We start from the raw sequence: 18,105 nt of genomic DNA, 5'->3' as shown, positions 1-18,105 counted from the left end.
AGAGTCATTCCACGCAGAGGGATCTTTTATATAGAGTCATTCCACGCAGAGGGATCTATTATATAGAGTCATTCCACGCAGAGGGATCTATTATATAGAGTCATTCCACGCAGAGGGATCTATTATATAGAGTTATTCCACGCAGAGGGATCTATTATATGGAGTCATTCCACGCAGAGGGATCTATTATATAGAGTCATTCCACACAGAGGGATCTATTATATAAAGTCATTCCACGCAGAGAGATCTATTATATAGAGGCATTCCACGCAGAGGGATCTATTATATAGAGTCATTCTACGCAGAGGGATCTATTATATAGAGTCATTCCACACAGAGGGATCTATTATATAGAGTCATTCCATGCAGAGGGATCTATTATATAGAGTCATTACACACAGCGGGATCTATTATATAGAGTCATTACACACAGAGGGATCTATTATATAGAGTCATTCCACACAGATGGATCTATTATATAGAGTCATTCCCCACAGAGGGATCTATTATATAGAGTCATTACACGCAGAGGGATCTATTATATAGAGTCAATACACGCAGAGGGATCTATTATATAGAGTCATTACACGCAGAGGGATCTATTATATAGAGTCATTACACGCAGAGGGATCTATTATATAGAGTCATTACACGCAGAGGGATCTATTACATAGAGTCATTACACGCAGAGGGATCTATTATATAGAGTCATTACACGCAGAGGAATCTATTATATAGAGTCATTACACGCAGAGGGATCTATTATATAGAGTCATTGCACGCAGAGGGATCTATTATATAGAGTCAATACACGCAGAGGGATCTATTATATAGAGTCATTACACGCAGAGGGATCTATTATATAGAGTCATTACACGCAGAGGGATCTATTATATAGTCATTACACGCAGAGGGATCTATTATATAGAGTCATTACATGCAGAGGGATCTATTATATAGAGTCATTACACGCAGAGCGATCTATTACATAGAGTCATTACACGCAGAGGGATCTATTATATAGAGTCATTACACGCAGAGGGATCTATTATATAGAGTCATTACACGCAGAGGGATCTATTACATAGAGTCATTACACGCAGAGGGATCTATTACATAGAGTCATTACACGAAGAAGGATCTATTACATAGAGTCATTACACACAGAGGGATCTATTATATAGAGTCATTGCACGCAGAGGGATCTATTATATAGAGTCATTACACGCAGAGGGATCTATTATATAGAGTCATTACACGCAGAGGGATCTATTATATAGAGTCATTCCACGCAGAGGGATCTATTATATAGAGTCATTCCACGCAGAGGGATCTATTGTATAGAGTCATTCCACGCAGAGGGATCTATTATATAGAGTCATTCCACGCAGAGGGATCTATTATATAGAGTCATTCCACGCAGAGGGATCTATTATATAGAGTTATTCCACGCAGAGGGATCTATTATATAGAGTCATTCCACGCAGAGGGATCTATTATATAGAGTCATTCCACGCAGAGGGATCTATTATATAGAGTCATTCCACGCAGAGAGATCTATTATATAGAGTCATTCCACGCAGAGGGATCTATTATATAGTCATTCTACGCAGAGGGATCTATTATATAGAGTCATTCCACGCAGAGGGATCTATTATATAGAGTCATTACACGCAGAGGGATCTATTATATGGAGTAATTACACGCAGAGGGATCTATTATATAGAGTCATTCCACGCAGAGGGATCTATTATATAGAGTCATTCCACGCAGAGGGATCTATTATATAGAGTCATTCCATGCAGAGAGATCTATTATATAGAGTCATTCCACGCAGAGGGATCTATTATATAGAGTCATTGCACGCAGAGGGATCTATTATATAGAGTCATTACACGCAGAGGGATCTATTATATAGAGTCATTACACGCAGAGAGATCTATTATATAGAGTCATTCCACGCAGAGGGATCTATTATATAGTCACTCTATGCAGAGGGATCTATTATATAGAGTCATTCCACGCAGAGGGATCTATTATATAGAGTCATTACACGCAGAGGGATCTATTATATGGAGTAATTACACGCAGAGGGATCTATTATATAGAGTCATTCCACGCAGAGGGATCTATTATATAGAGTCATTCCACGCAGAGCGATCTATTATATAGAGTCATTACACGCAGAGGGATCTATTATATAGAGTCATTACACGCAGAGCGATCTATTACATAGAGTCATTACACGCAGAGGGATCTATTATATAGAGTTATTGCACGCAGAGGGATCTATTATATAGAGTCATTACACGCAGAGGGATCTATTATATAGAGTCATTACACGCAGAGGGATCTATTATATAGAGTCATTACACGCAGAGGGATCTATTACATAGAGTCATTACACGCAGAGGGATCTATTACATAGAGTCATTACATGCAGAGGGATCTATTATATAGAGTCATTGCACGCAGAGGGATCTATTATATAGAGTCATTGCACGCAGAGGGATCTATTATATAGAGTCATTACACGCAGAGGGATCTATTATATAGAGTCATTACACGCAGAGGGATCTATTATATAGAGTCATTCCACGCAGAGGGATCTATTATATAGAGTCATTCCACGCAGAGGGATCTTTTATATAGAGTCATTCCACGCAGAGGGATCTATTATATAGAGTCATTCCACGCAGAGGGATCTATTATATAGAGTCATTCCACGCAGAGGGATCTATTATATAGAGTTATTCCACGCAGAGGGATCTATTATATGGAGTCATTCCACGCAGAGGGATCTATTATATAGAGTCATTCCACACAGAGGGATCTATTATATAAAGTCATTCCACGCAGAGAGATCTATTATATAGAGGCATTCCACGCAGAGGGATCTATTATATAGAGTCATTCTACGCAGAGGGATCTATTATATAGAGTCATTCCACACAGAGGGATCTATTATATAGAGTCATTCCACGCAGAGGGATCTATTATATAGAGTCATTACACACAGCGGGATCTATTATATAGAGTCATTACACACAGAGGGATCTATTATATAGAGTCATTCCACACAGATGGATCTATTATATAGAGTCATTCCCCACAGAGGGATCTATTATATAGAGTCATTACACGCAGAGGGATCTATTATATAGAGTCAATACACGCAGAGGGATCTATTATATAGAGTCATTACACGCAGAGGGATCTATTATATAGAGTCATTACACGCAGAGGGATCTATTATATAGAGTCATTACACGCAGAGGGATCTATTACATAGAGTCATTACACGCAGAGGGATCTATTATATAGAGTCATTACACGCAGAGGAATCTATTATATAGAGTCATTACACGCAGAGGGATTTATTATATAGAGTCATTGCACGCAGAGGGATCTATTATATAGAGTCAATACACGCAGAGGGATCTATTATATAGAGTCATTACACGCAGAGGGATCTATTATATAGAGTCATTACACGCAGAGGGATCTATTATATAGAGTCATTACACGCAGAGGGATCTATTATATAGAGTCATTACATGCAGAGGGATCTATTATATAGAGTCATTACACGCAGAGCGATCTATTACATAGAGTCATTACACGCAGAGGGATCTATTATATAGAGTCATTACACGCAGAGGGATCTATTATATAGAGTCATTACACGCAGAGGGATCTATTACATAGAGTCATTACACGCAGAGGGATCTATTACATAGAGTCATTACACGAAGAAGGATCTATTACATAGAGTCATTACACGCAGAGGGATCTATTATATAGAGTCATTGCACGCAGAGGGATCTATTATATAGAGTCATTACACGCAGAGGGATCTATTATATAGAGTCATTACACGCAGAGGGATCTATTATATAGAGTCATTCCACGCAGAGGGATCTATTATATAGAGTCATTCCACGCAGAGGGATCTATTGTATAGAGTCATTCCACGCAGAGGGATCTATTATATAGAGTCATTCCACGCAGAGGGATCTATTATATAGAGTCATTCCACGCAGAGGGATCTATTATATAGAGTTATTCCACGCAGAGGGATCTATTATATAGAGTCATTCCACGCAGAGGGATCTATTATATAGAGTCATTCCACGCAGAGGGATCTATTATATAGAGTCATTCCACGCAGAGAGATCTATTATATAGAGTCATTCCACGCAGAGGGATCTATTATATAGTCATTCTACGCAGAGGGATCTATTATATAGAGTCATTCCACGCAGAGGGATCTATTATATAGAGTCATTACACGCAGAGGGATCTATTATATGGAGTAATTACACGCAGAGGGATCTATTATATAGAGTCATTCCACGCAGAGGGATCTATTATATAGAGTCATTCCACGCAGAGGGATCTATTATATAGAGTCATTCCATGCAGAGAGATCTATTATATAGAGTCATTCCACGCAGAGGGATCTATTATATAGAGTCATTCCACGCAGAGGGATCTATTATATAGAGTTATTCCACGCAGAGGGATCTATTATATAGAGTCATTCCACGCAGAGGGATGTATTATATAGAGTCATTCCACGCAGAGGGATCTATTATATAGAGTCATTCCACGCAGAGAGATCTATTATATAGAGTCATTCCACGCAGAGGGATCTATTATATAGTCATTCTACGCAGAGGGATCTATTATATAGAGTCATTCCACGCAGAGGGATCTATTATATAGAGTCATTACACGCAGAGGGATCTATTATATGGAGTAATTACACGCAGAGGGATCTATTATATAGAGTCATTCCACGCAGAGGGATCTATTATATAGAGTCATTCCACGCAGAGGGATCTATTATATAGAGTCATTACATGCAGAGGGATCTATTATATAGAGTCATTACACGCAGAGCGATCTATTACATAGAGTCATTACACGCAGAGGGATCTATTATATAGAGTTATTGCACGCAGAGGGATCTATTATATAGAGTCATTACACGCAGAGGGATCTATTATATAGAGTCATTACACGCAGAGGGATCTATTATATAGAGTCATTACACGCAGAGGGATCTATTACATAGAGTCATTACACGCAGAGGGATCTATTACATAGAGTCATTACACGCAGAGGGATCTATTATATAGAGTCATTGCACGCAGAGGGATCCATTATATAGAGTCATTGCACGCAGAGGGATCTATTATATAGAGTCATTACACGCAGAGGGATCTATTATATAGAGTCATTACACGCAGAGGGATCTATTATATAGAGTCATTCCAAGCAGAGGGATCTATTATATAGAGTCATTCCACGCCGAGGGATCTATTATATAGAGTCATTCCACGCAGAGGGATCTATTATATAGAGTCATTCCACGCAGAGGGATCTATTATATAGAGTCATTCCACGCAGAGGGATCTATTATATAGAGTCATTCCACGCAGAGGGATCTATTATATAGAGTCATTCCACACAGAGGGATCTATTATATAAAGTCATTCCACGCAGAGAGATCTATTATATAGAGTCATTCCACGCAGAGGGATCTATTATATAGAGTCATTCTACGCAGAGGGATCTATTATATAGAGTCATTCCACGCAGAGGGATCTATTATATAGAGTCATTACACGCAGAGGGATCTATTATATGGAGTAATTACACGCAGAGGGATCTATTATATAGAGTCATTCCACGCAGAGGGATCTATTATATAGAGTCATTCCACGCAGAGGGATCTATTATATAGAGTCATTCCACGCAGAGGGATCTATTATATAGAGTTATTCCACACAGAGGGATCTATTATATAGAGTCATTCCACGCAGAGGGATCTATTATATAGAGTCATTACACACAGAGGGATCTATTATATAGTCATTGCACACAGAGGGATCTATTATATAGTCATTACACGCAGAGGGATCTATTATATAGAGTCATTAAACGCAGAGGGATCTATTATATAGAGTCATTACATGCAGAGGGATCTATTATATAGAGTCATTACACGCAGAGGGATCTATTACATAGAGTCATTACACGCAGAGGGATCTATTATATAGAGTCATTACACGCAGAGGGATCTATTATATAGAGTCATTCCACGCAGAGGGATCTATTATATAGAGTCATTCCACGCAGAGCGATCTATTATATAGAGTCATTCCACACAGAGGGATCTATTATATAGAGTCATTCCACGCAGAGGGATCTATTATATAGAGTCATTCCACGCAGAGGGATCTATTATATAGAGTCATTCCACGCAGAGGGATCTATTATATAGAGTCATTACACGCAGAGGGATCTATTATATGGAGTCATTCCACGCAGAGGGATCTATTATATAGAGTCATTCCACGCAGAGGGATCTATTATATAGAGTCATTCCAAGCAGAGGGATCTATTATATAGAGTCATTCCACGCAGAGGGATCTATTATATAGAGTCATTACACGCAGAGGGATCTATTATATAGAGTCATTACACGCAGAGGGATCTATTATATAGAGTTATTGCACACAGAGGGATCTATTATATAGAGTCATTACACACAGAGGGATCTATTATATAGAGTCATTACACACAGAGTGATCTATTATATGGAGTCATTACACACAGAGGGGTCTATTATATAGAGTCATTACACACAGAGGGATCTATTATATAGAGTCATTACACACAGAGGGATCTATTATATAGAGTCATTACACACAGAGTGATCTATTATATAGAGTCATTACACAGAGCGATCTATTATATAGAGTCATTACACACAGAGCGTTCTATTATATAGAGTCATTACACACAGAGTGATCTATTATATAGAGTCATTACACACAGAGGGGTCTATTATATAGAGTCATTACACACAGAGGGATCTATTATATAGAGTCATTACACACAGAGGGATCAATTATACAGAGTCATTACACACAGAGTGATCTATTATATAGAGTCATTACACACAGAGTGATTATATAGAGTCATTACACACAGAGGGGTCTATTATATAGAGTCATTACACACAGGGGTATCTATTATATAGAGACTGCACACAGAGTGATCTATTATATAGTCATTACACACAGAGGGATCTATTATATAGAGTCATTACACACAGAGGGATCTATTATATAGAGTCATTACGCACAGAGGGATCTATTATATAGAGTCATTACACACAGAGGGATCTATTATATAGAGTCATTACACACAGAGGGATCTATTATATAGAGTCATTACACACAGAGGGATCTATTATACAGAGTCATTACACACAGAGTGATCTATTATATAGAGTCATTACACACATAGTGATTTTATAGAGTCATTACACACAGAGGGATCTATTATATAGAGTCATTACACACAGAGGGATCTATTATATAGAGTCATTACACGCAGAGGGATCTATTATATAGAGTCATTACACACAGAGGGATCTATTATATAGAGTCATTGCACGCAGAGGGATCTATTATATAGAGTCAATACACACAGAGCGATCTATTACATAGAGTCATTACACGCAGAGGGATCTATTATATAGAGTTTTTGCACGCAGAGGGATCTATTATATTGAGTCATTACACGCAGAGGGATCTATTATATAGAGTCATTACACACAGAGGGATCTATTATATAGAGTCATTACACGCAGAGGGATCTATTACATAGAGTCATTACACACAGAGGGATCTATTATATAGAGTCATTACACACAGAGGGATCAATTATACAGAGTCATTACACACAGAGTGATCTATTATATAGAGTCATTACACACAGAGTGATTATATAGAGTCATTACACACAGAGGGGTCTATTATATAGAGTCATTACACACAGAGGGGTCTATTATATAGAGACTGCACACAGAGTGATCTATTATATAGTCATTACACACAGAGGGATCTATTATATAGGGTCATTACACACAGAGGGATCTATTATATAGAGTCATTACGCACAGAGGGATCTATTATATAGAGTCATTACACACAGAGGGATCTATTATATAGAGTCATTACACACAGAGGGATCTATTATATAGAGTCATTACACACAGAGGGATCTATTATACAGAGTCATTACACACAGAGTGATCTATTATATAGAGTCATTACACACATAGTGATTTTATAGAGTCATTACACACAGAGGGATCTATTATATAGAGTCATTACACACAGAGGGATCTATTATATAGAGTCATTACACACAGAGGGATCTATTATATAGAGTCATTACACACAGAGGGATCTATTATATAGAGTCATTAGACACAGAGCGATCTATTATATAGAGTCATTACACACAGAGGGATCTATTATATAGAGTCATTACACACAGAGTGATCTATTATATAGAGTCATTACACACAGAGGGGTCTATTATATAGAGTCATTACACACAGAGGGATCTATTATATAGAGTCATTACACACAGAGGGATCTATTATATAGAGTCATTACACACAGAGTGATCTATTATATAGAGTCATTACACACAGAGCGATCTATTATATAGAGTCATTACACACAGAGTGATCTATTATATAGAGTCATTACACACAGAGGGGTCTATTATATAGAGTCATTACACACAGAGGGATCTATTATATAGAGTCATTACACACAGAGGGATCAATTATACAGAGTCATTACACACAGAGTGATCTATTATATAGAGTCATTACACACAGAGTGATTATATAGAGTCATTACACACAGAGGGGTCTATTATATAGAGTCATTACACACAGGGGTATCTATTATATAGAGACTGCACACAGAGTGATCTATTATATAGTCATTACACACAGAGGGATCTATTATATAGAGTCATTACACACAGAGGGATCTATTATATAGAGTCATTACGCACAGAGGGATCTATTATATAGAGTCATTACACACAGAGGGATCTATTATATAGAGTCATTACACACAGAGGGATCTATTATATAGAGTCATTACACACAGAGTGATCTATTATATAGAGTCATTACACACAGAGGGGTCTATTATATAGAATCATTACACACAGAGGGATCTATTATATAGAGTCATTACACACAGAGGGATCAATTATACAGAGTCATTACACACAGAGTGATCTATTATATAGAGTCATTACACACAGAGTGATTACATAGAGTCATTACACACAGAGGGGTCTATTATATAGAGTCATTACACACAGGGGTATCTATTATATAGAGACTGCACACAGAGTGATCAATTATATAGTCATTACACACAGAGGGATCTATTATATAGAGTCATTACACACAGAGGGATCTATTATATAGAGTCATTACGCACAGAGGGATCTATTATATAGAGTCATTACACACAGAGGGATCTATTATATAGAGTCATTACACACAGAGGGATCTATTATATAGAGTCATTACACACAGAGGGATCTATTATACAGAGTCATTACACACAGAGTGATCTATTATATAGAGTCATTACACACATAGTGATTTTATAGAGTCATTACACACAGAGGGATCTATTATATAGAGTCATTACACACAGAGGGATCTATTATATAGAGTCATTACACGCAGAGGGATCTATTATATAGAGTCATTACACACAGAGGGATCTATTATATAGAGTCATTGCACGCAGAGGGATCTATTATATAGAGTCAATACACACAGAGGGATCAATTATATAGAGTCATTACACGCAGAGGGATCTATTATATAGAGTCATTACACGCAGAGGGATATATTATATAGAGTCATTAAACACAGAGGGATCTATTATATAGAGTCATTACACGCAGAGGGATCTATGATATAGAGTCATTACACACAGAGCGATCTATTACATAGAGTCATTACACGCAGAGGGATCTATTATATAGAGTTTTTGCACGCAGAGGGATCTATTATATTGAGTCATTACACGCAGAGGGATCTATTATATAGAGTCATTACACACAGAGGGATCTATTATATAGAGTCATTACACGCAGAGGGATCTATTACATAGAGTCATTAGTCGCAGAGGGATCTATTACATAGAGTCATTACACGCAGATGGATCTATTATATAGAGTCATTACAAGCAGAGGGATCTATTATATAGAGTCATTGCACACAGAGGGATCTATTATATAGAGTCATTACACACAGAGGGATCTATTATATAGAGTCATTCCACGCAGAGGGATCTATTATATAGAGTCATTCCACGCAGAGGGATCTATTATATAGAGTCATTCCACGCAGAGGGATCTATTATATAGAGTCAATCCACGCAGAGGGATCTATTATATAGAGTCATTCCACGCAGAGGGATCTATTATATAGAGTCATTCCACGCAGAGGGATCTATTATATAGAGTCATTCCACGCAGAGGGATCTATTATATAGAGTCATTCCACACAGAGGGATCTATTATATAGAGTCATTCCACGCAGAGGGATCTATTATATAGAGTCATTACACACAGCGTGATCTATTATATAGAGTCATTACACACAGAGGGATCTATTATATAGAGTCATTCCACACAGAGGGATCTATTATATAGAGTCATTCCCCACAGAGGGATCTATTATATAGAGTCATTACACGCAGAGGGATCTATTATATAGAGTCAATACACGCAGAGGGATCTATTATATAGAGTCATTACACGCTGAGGGATCTATTATATAGAGTCATTACACGCAGAGCGATCTATTATATAGAGTCATTACACGCAGAGGGATCTATTACATAGAGTCATTACACGCAGAGGGATCTATTATATAGAGTGATTACACGCAGAGGGATCTATTATATAGAGTCATTACACGCAGAGGGATCTATTATATAGAGTCATTGCACGCAGAGGGATCTATTATATAGAGTCAATACACGCAGAGGGATCTATTATATAGAGTCATTACACGCAGAGGGATCTATTATATAGAGTCATTACACGCAGAGGGATCTATTATATAGAGTCATTACACGCAGAGGGATCTATTATATAGAGTCATTACATGCAGAGGGATCTATTATATAGAGTCATTACACGCAGAGCGATCTATTACATAGAGTCATTACACGCAGAGGGATCTATTATATAGAGTCATTACACGCAGAGGGATCTATTATATAGAGTCATTACACGCAGAGGGATCTATTACATAGAGTCATTACACGCAGAGGGATCTATTACATAGAGTCATTACACGCAGAAGGATCTATTACATAGAGTCATTACACGCAGAGGGATCTATTATATAGAGTCATTGCACGCAGAGGGATCTATTATATAGAGTCATTACACGCAGAGGGATCTATTATATAGAGTCATTACACGCAGAGGGATCTATTATATAGAGTCATTCCACGCAGAGGGATCTATTATATAGAGTCATTCCACGCAGAGGGATCTATTATATAGAGTCATTCCACGCAGAGGGATCTATTATATAGAGTCATTCCACGCAGAGGGATCTATTGTATAGAGTCATTCCACGCAGAGGGATCTATTATATAGAGTCATTCCACGCAGAGGGATCTATTATATAGAGTCATTCCACGCAGAGGGATCTATTATATAGAGTTATTCCACGCAGAGGGATCTATTATATAGAGTCATTCCACGCAGAGGGATCTATTATATAGAGTCATTCCACGCAGAGGGATCTATTATATAGAGTCATTCCACGCAGAGAGATCTATTATATAGAGTCATTCCACGCAGAGGGATCTATTATATAGTCATTCTACGCAGAGGGATCTATTATATAGAGTCATTCCACGCAGAGGGATCTATTATATAGAGTTATTACACGCAGAGGGATCTATTATATGGAGTAATTACACGCAGAGGGATCTATTATATAGAGTCATTCCACGCAGAGGGATCTATTATATAGAGTCATTCCACGCAGAGGGATCTATTATATAGAGTCATTCCACGCAGAGAGATCTATTATATAGAGTCATTCCACGCAGAGGGATCTATTATATAGAGTCATTCCACGCAGAGGGATCTATTATATAGAGTTATTCCACGCAGAGGGATCTATTATATAGAGTCATTCCACGCAGAGGGATCTATTATATAGAGTCATTCCACGCAGAGGGATCTATTATATAGAGTCATTCCACGCAGAGAGATCTATTATATAGAGTCATTCCACGCAGAGGGATCTATTATATAGTCATTCTACGCAGAGGGATCTATTATATAGAGTCATTCCACGCAGAGGGATCTATTATATAGAGTCATTACACGCAGAGGGATCTATTATATGGAGTAATTACACGCAGAGGGATCTATTATATAGAGTCATTCCACGCAGAGGGATCTATTATATAGAGTCATTCCACGCAGAGCGATCTATTATATAGAGTCATTACACGCAGAGGGATCTATTATATAGAGTCATTACACGCAGAGCGATCTATTACATAGAGTCATTACACGCAGAGGGATCTATTATATAGAGTTATTGCACGCAGAGGGATCTATTATATAGAGTCATTACACGCAGAGGGATCTATTATATAGAGTCATTACACGCAGAGGGATCTATTATATAGAGTCATTACACGCAGAGGGATCTATTACATAGAGTCATTGCACGCAGAGGGATCTCTTACATAGAGTCATTACACGCAGAGGGATCTATTATATAGAGTCATTGCACGCAGAGGGATCTATTATATAGAGTCATTGCACGCAGAGGGATCTATTATATAGAGTCATTACACGCAGAGGGATCTATTATATAGAGTCATTACACGCAGAGGGATCTATTATATAGAGTCATTACACGCAGAGGGATCTATTATATAGAGTCATTCCACGCAGAGGGATCTATTATATAGAGTCATTGCACGCAGAGGGATCTATTATATAGAGTCATTCCACGCAGAGGGATCTATTATATAGAGTCATTCCACGCAGAGGGATCTATTATATAGAGTTATTCCACACAGAGGGATCTATTATATAGAGTCATTCCACGCAGAGGGATCTATTATATAGAGTCACTCCACACAGAGGGATCTATTATATAAAGTCATTCCACGCAGAGAGATCTATTATATAGAGTCATTCCATGCAGAGGGATCTATTATATAGAGTCATTCTACGCAGAGGGATCTATTATATAGAGTCATTCCACACAGAGGGATCTATTATATAGAGTCATTCCACGCAGAGGGATCTATTATATAGAGTCATTACACACAGCGGGATCTATTATATAGAGTCATTACACACAGAGGGATCTATTATATAGAGTCATTCCACACAGATGGATCTATTATATAGAGTCATTCCCCACAGAGGGATCTATTATATAGAGTCATTACACGCAGAGGGATCTATTATATAGAGTCAATACACGCAGAGGGATCTATTATATAGAGTCATTACACGCAGAGGGATCTATTATATAGAGTCATTACTCGCAGAGCGATCTATTATATAGAGTCATTACACGCAGAGGGATCTATTACATAGAGTCATTACACGCAGAGGGATCTATTATATAGAGTAATTACACGCAGAGGGATCTATGATATAGAGTCATTACACGCAGAGGGATCTATTATATAGAGTCATTGCACGCAGAGGGATCTATTATATAGAGTCAATACACGCAGAGGGATCTATTATATAGAGTCATTACACGCAGAGGGATCTATTATATAGAGTCATAACACGCAGAGGGATCTATTATATAGAGTCATTACACGCAGAGGGATCTATTATATAGAGTCATTACATGCAGAGGGATCTATTATATAGAGTCATTACACGCAGAGCGATCTATTACATAGAGTCATTACACGCAGAGGGATCTATTATATAGAGTCATTACACGCAGAGGGATCTATTATATAGAGTCATTACACGCAGAGGGATCTATTACATAGAGTCATTACACACAGAGGGATCTATTACATAGAGTCATTACACGCAGAAGGATCTATTACATAGAGTCATTACACGCAGAGGGATCTATTATATAGAGTCATTGCACGCAGAGGGATCTATTATATAGAGTCATTACACGCAGAGGGATCTATTATATAGAGTCATTCCACGCAGAGGGATCTATTATATAGAGTCATTCCACGCAGAGGGATCTATTATATAGAGTCATTCCACGCAGAGGGATCTATTATATAGAGTCATTCCACGCAGAGGGATCTATTATATAGAGTCATTCCACGCAGAGGGATCTATTGTATAGAGTCATTCCACGCAGAGGGATCTATTATATAGAGTCATTCCACGCAGAGGGATCTATTATATAGAGTCATTCCACGCAGAGGGATCTATTATATAGAGTTATTCCACGCAGAGGGATCTATTATATAGAGTCATTCCACGCAGAGGGATCTATTATATAGAGTCATTCCACGCAGAGGGATCTATTATATAGAGTCATTCCACGCAGAGAGATCTATTATATAGAGTCATTCCACGCAGAGGGATCTATTATATAGTCATTCTACGCAGAGGGATCTATTATATAGAGTCATTCCACGCAGAGGGATCTATTATATAGAGTCATTACACGCAGAGGGATCTATTATATGGAGTAATTACACGCAGAGGGATCTATTATATAGAGTCATTCCACGCAGAGGGATCTATTATATAGAGTCATTCCACGCAGAGGGATCTATTATATAGAGTCATTACACGCAGAGGGATCTATTATATAGAGTCATTACACGCAGAGCGATCTATTACATAGAGTCATTACACGCAGAGGGATCTATTATATAGAGTTATTGCACGCAGAGGGATCTATTATATAGAGTCATTACATGCAGAGGGATCTATTATATAGAGTCATTACACGCAGAGGGATCTATTATATAGAGTCATTACACGCAGAGGGATCTATTACATAGAGTCATTACACGCAGAGGGATCTATTACATAGAGTCATTACACGCAGAGGGATCTATTATATAGAGTCATTGCACGCAGAGGGATCTATTATATAGAGTCATTGCACGCAGAGGGATCTATTATATAGAGTCATTCCACGCAGAGGGATCTATTATATAGAGTCATTCCACGCAGAGGGATCTATTATATAGAGTCATTCCACGCAGAGGGATCTATTATATAGAGTTATTCCACGCAGAGGGATCTATTATATAGAGTCATTCCACACAGAGGGATCTATTATATAGAGTCATTCCACACAGAGGGATCTATTATATAAAGTCATTCCACGCAGAGAGATCTATTATATAGAGTCATTCCACGCAGAGGGATCTATTATATAGAGTCATTCTACGCAGAGGGATCTATTATATAGAGTCATTCCACGCAGAGGGATCTATTATATAGAGTCATTACACGCAGAGGGATCTATTATATGGAGTAATTACACGCAGAGGGATCTATTATATAGAGTCATTCCACGCAGAGGGATCTATTATATAGAGTCATTCCACGCAGAGGGATCTATTATATAGAGTCATTCCACGCAGAGGGATCTATTATATAGAGTCATTCCACACAGAGGGATCTATTATATAGAGTCATTCCACGCAGAGGGATCTATTATATAGAGTCATTACACACAGAGGTATCTATTATATAGAGTCATTGCACACAGAGGGATCTATTATATAGTCATTACACGCAGAGGGATCTATTATATAGAGTCATTACACGCAGAGGGATCTATTATATAGAGTCATTACACGCAGAGGGATCTATTATATAGAGTCATTACACGCAGAGGGATCTATTACATAGAGTCATTACACGCAGAGGGATCTATTATATAGAGTCATTACACGCAGAGGGATCTATTATATAGAGTCATTCCACACAGAGGGATCTATTATATAGAGTCATTCCACGCAGAGCGATCTATTATATAGAGACATTCCACACAGAGGGATCTATTATATAGAGTCATTCCACGCAGAGGGATCTATTATATGGAGTCATTCCACGCAGAGGGATCTATTATATAGAGTCATTCCATGCAGAGGGATCTATTATATAGAGTCATTCCAAGCAGAGGGATCTATTATATAGAGTCATTCCACGCAGAGGGATCTATTATATAGAGTCATTACACGCAGAGGGATCTATTATATAGAGTCATTACACGCAGAGGGATCTATTATATAGAGTTATTGCACACAGAGGGATCTATTATATAGAGTCATTACACACAGAGGGATCTATTATATAGAGTCATTACACACAGAGTGATCTATTATATGGAGTCATTACACACAGAGGGGTCTATTATATAGAGTCATTACACACAGAGGGATCTATTATATAGAGTCATTACACACAGAGGGATCTATTATATAGAGTCATTACACACAGAGTGATCTATTATATAGAGTCATTACACAGAGCGATCTATTATATAGAGTCATTACACACAGAGCGATCTATTATATAGAGTCATTACACACAGAGTGATCTATTATATAGAGTCATTACACACAGAGGGGTCTATTATATAGAGTCATTACACACAGAGGGATCTATTATATAGAGTCATTACACACAGAGGGATCAATTATACAGAGTCATTACACACAGAGTGATCTATTATATAGAGTCATTACACACAGAGTGATTATATAGAGTCATTACACACAGAGGGGTCTATTATATAGAGTCATTACACACAGGGGTATCTATTATATAGAGACTGCACACAGAGTGATCTATTATATAGTCATTACACACAGAGGGATCTATTATATAGAGTCATTACACACAGAGGGATCTATTATATAGAGTCATTACGCACAGAGGGATCTATTATATAGAGTCATTACACACAGAGGGATCTATTATATAGAGTCATTACACACAGAGGGATCTATTATATAGAGTCATTACACACAGAGGGATCTATTATACAGAGTCATTACACACAGAGTGATCTATTATATAGAGTCATTACACACATAGTGATTTTATAGAGTCATTACACACAGAGGGATCTATTATATAGAGTCATTACACACAGAGGGATCTATTATATAGAGTCATTACATGCAGAGGGATCTATTATATAGAGTCATTACACACAGAGGGATCTATTATATAGAGTCATTGCACGCAGAGGGATCTATTATATAGAGTCAATACACACAGAGCGATCTATTACATAGAGTCATTACACGCAGAGGGATCTATTATATAGAGTTTTTGCACGCAGAGGGATCTATTATATTGAGTCATTACACGCAGAGGGATCTATTATATAGAGTCATTACACACAGAGGGATCTATTATATAGAGTCATTACACGCAGAGGGATCTATTACATAGAGTCATTACTCGCAGAGGGATCTATTACATAGAGTCATTACACGCAGATGGATCTATTATATAGAGTCATTACACGCAGAGGGATCTATTATATAGAGTCATTGCACACAGAGGGATCTATTATATAGAGTCATTACACACAGAGGGATCTATTATATAGAGTCATTCCACGCAGAGGGATCTATTATATAGAGTCATTCCACGCAGAGGGATCTATTATATAGAGTCATTCCACGCAGAGGGATCTATTATATAGAGTCATTCCACGCAGAGGGATCTATTATATAGAGTCATTCCACGCAGAGGGATCTATTATATAGAGTCATTCCACGCAGAGGGATCTATTATATAGAGTCATTCCATGCAGAGGGATCTATTATATAGAGTCATTCCACACAGAGGGATCTATTATATAGAGTCATTCCACGCAGAGGGATCTATTATATAGAGTCATTACACACAGCGGGATCTATTATATAGAGTCATTACACACAGAGGGATCTATTATATAGAGTCATTCCACACAGAGGGATCTATTATATAGAGTCATTCCCCACAGAGGGATCTATTATATAGAGTCATTACACGCAGAGGGATCTATTATATAGAGTCAATACACGCAGAGGGATCTATTATATAGAGTCATTACACGCAGAGGGATCTATTATATAGAGTCATTACACGCAGAGCGATGTATTATATAGAGTCATTACACACAGAGGGATCTATTACATAGAGTCATTACACACAGAGGGATCTATTATATAGAGTCATTAC

The sequence above is a fragment of the Phyllobates terribilis genome, unplaced genomic scaffold (assembly GCF_046119375.1).
Source record: "Phyllobates terribilis strain yellow unplaced genomic scaffold, ASM4611937v1 Scaffold_4__5_contigs__length_816908805, whole genome shotgun sequence".
NCBI classification, from domain to species: domain Eukaryota; kingdom Metazoa; phylum Chordata; class Amphibia; order Anura; family Dendrobatidae; genus Phyllobates; species Phyllobates terribilis.
Note: the sequence above shows the minus strand (reverse complement) of the source record.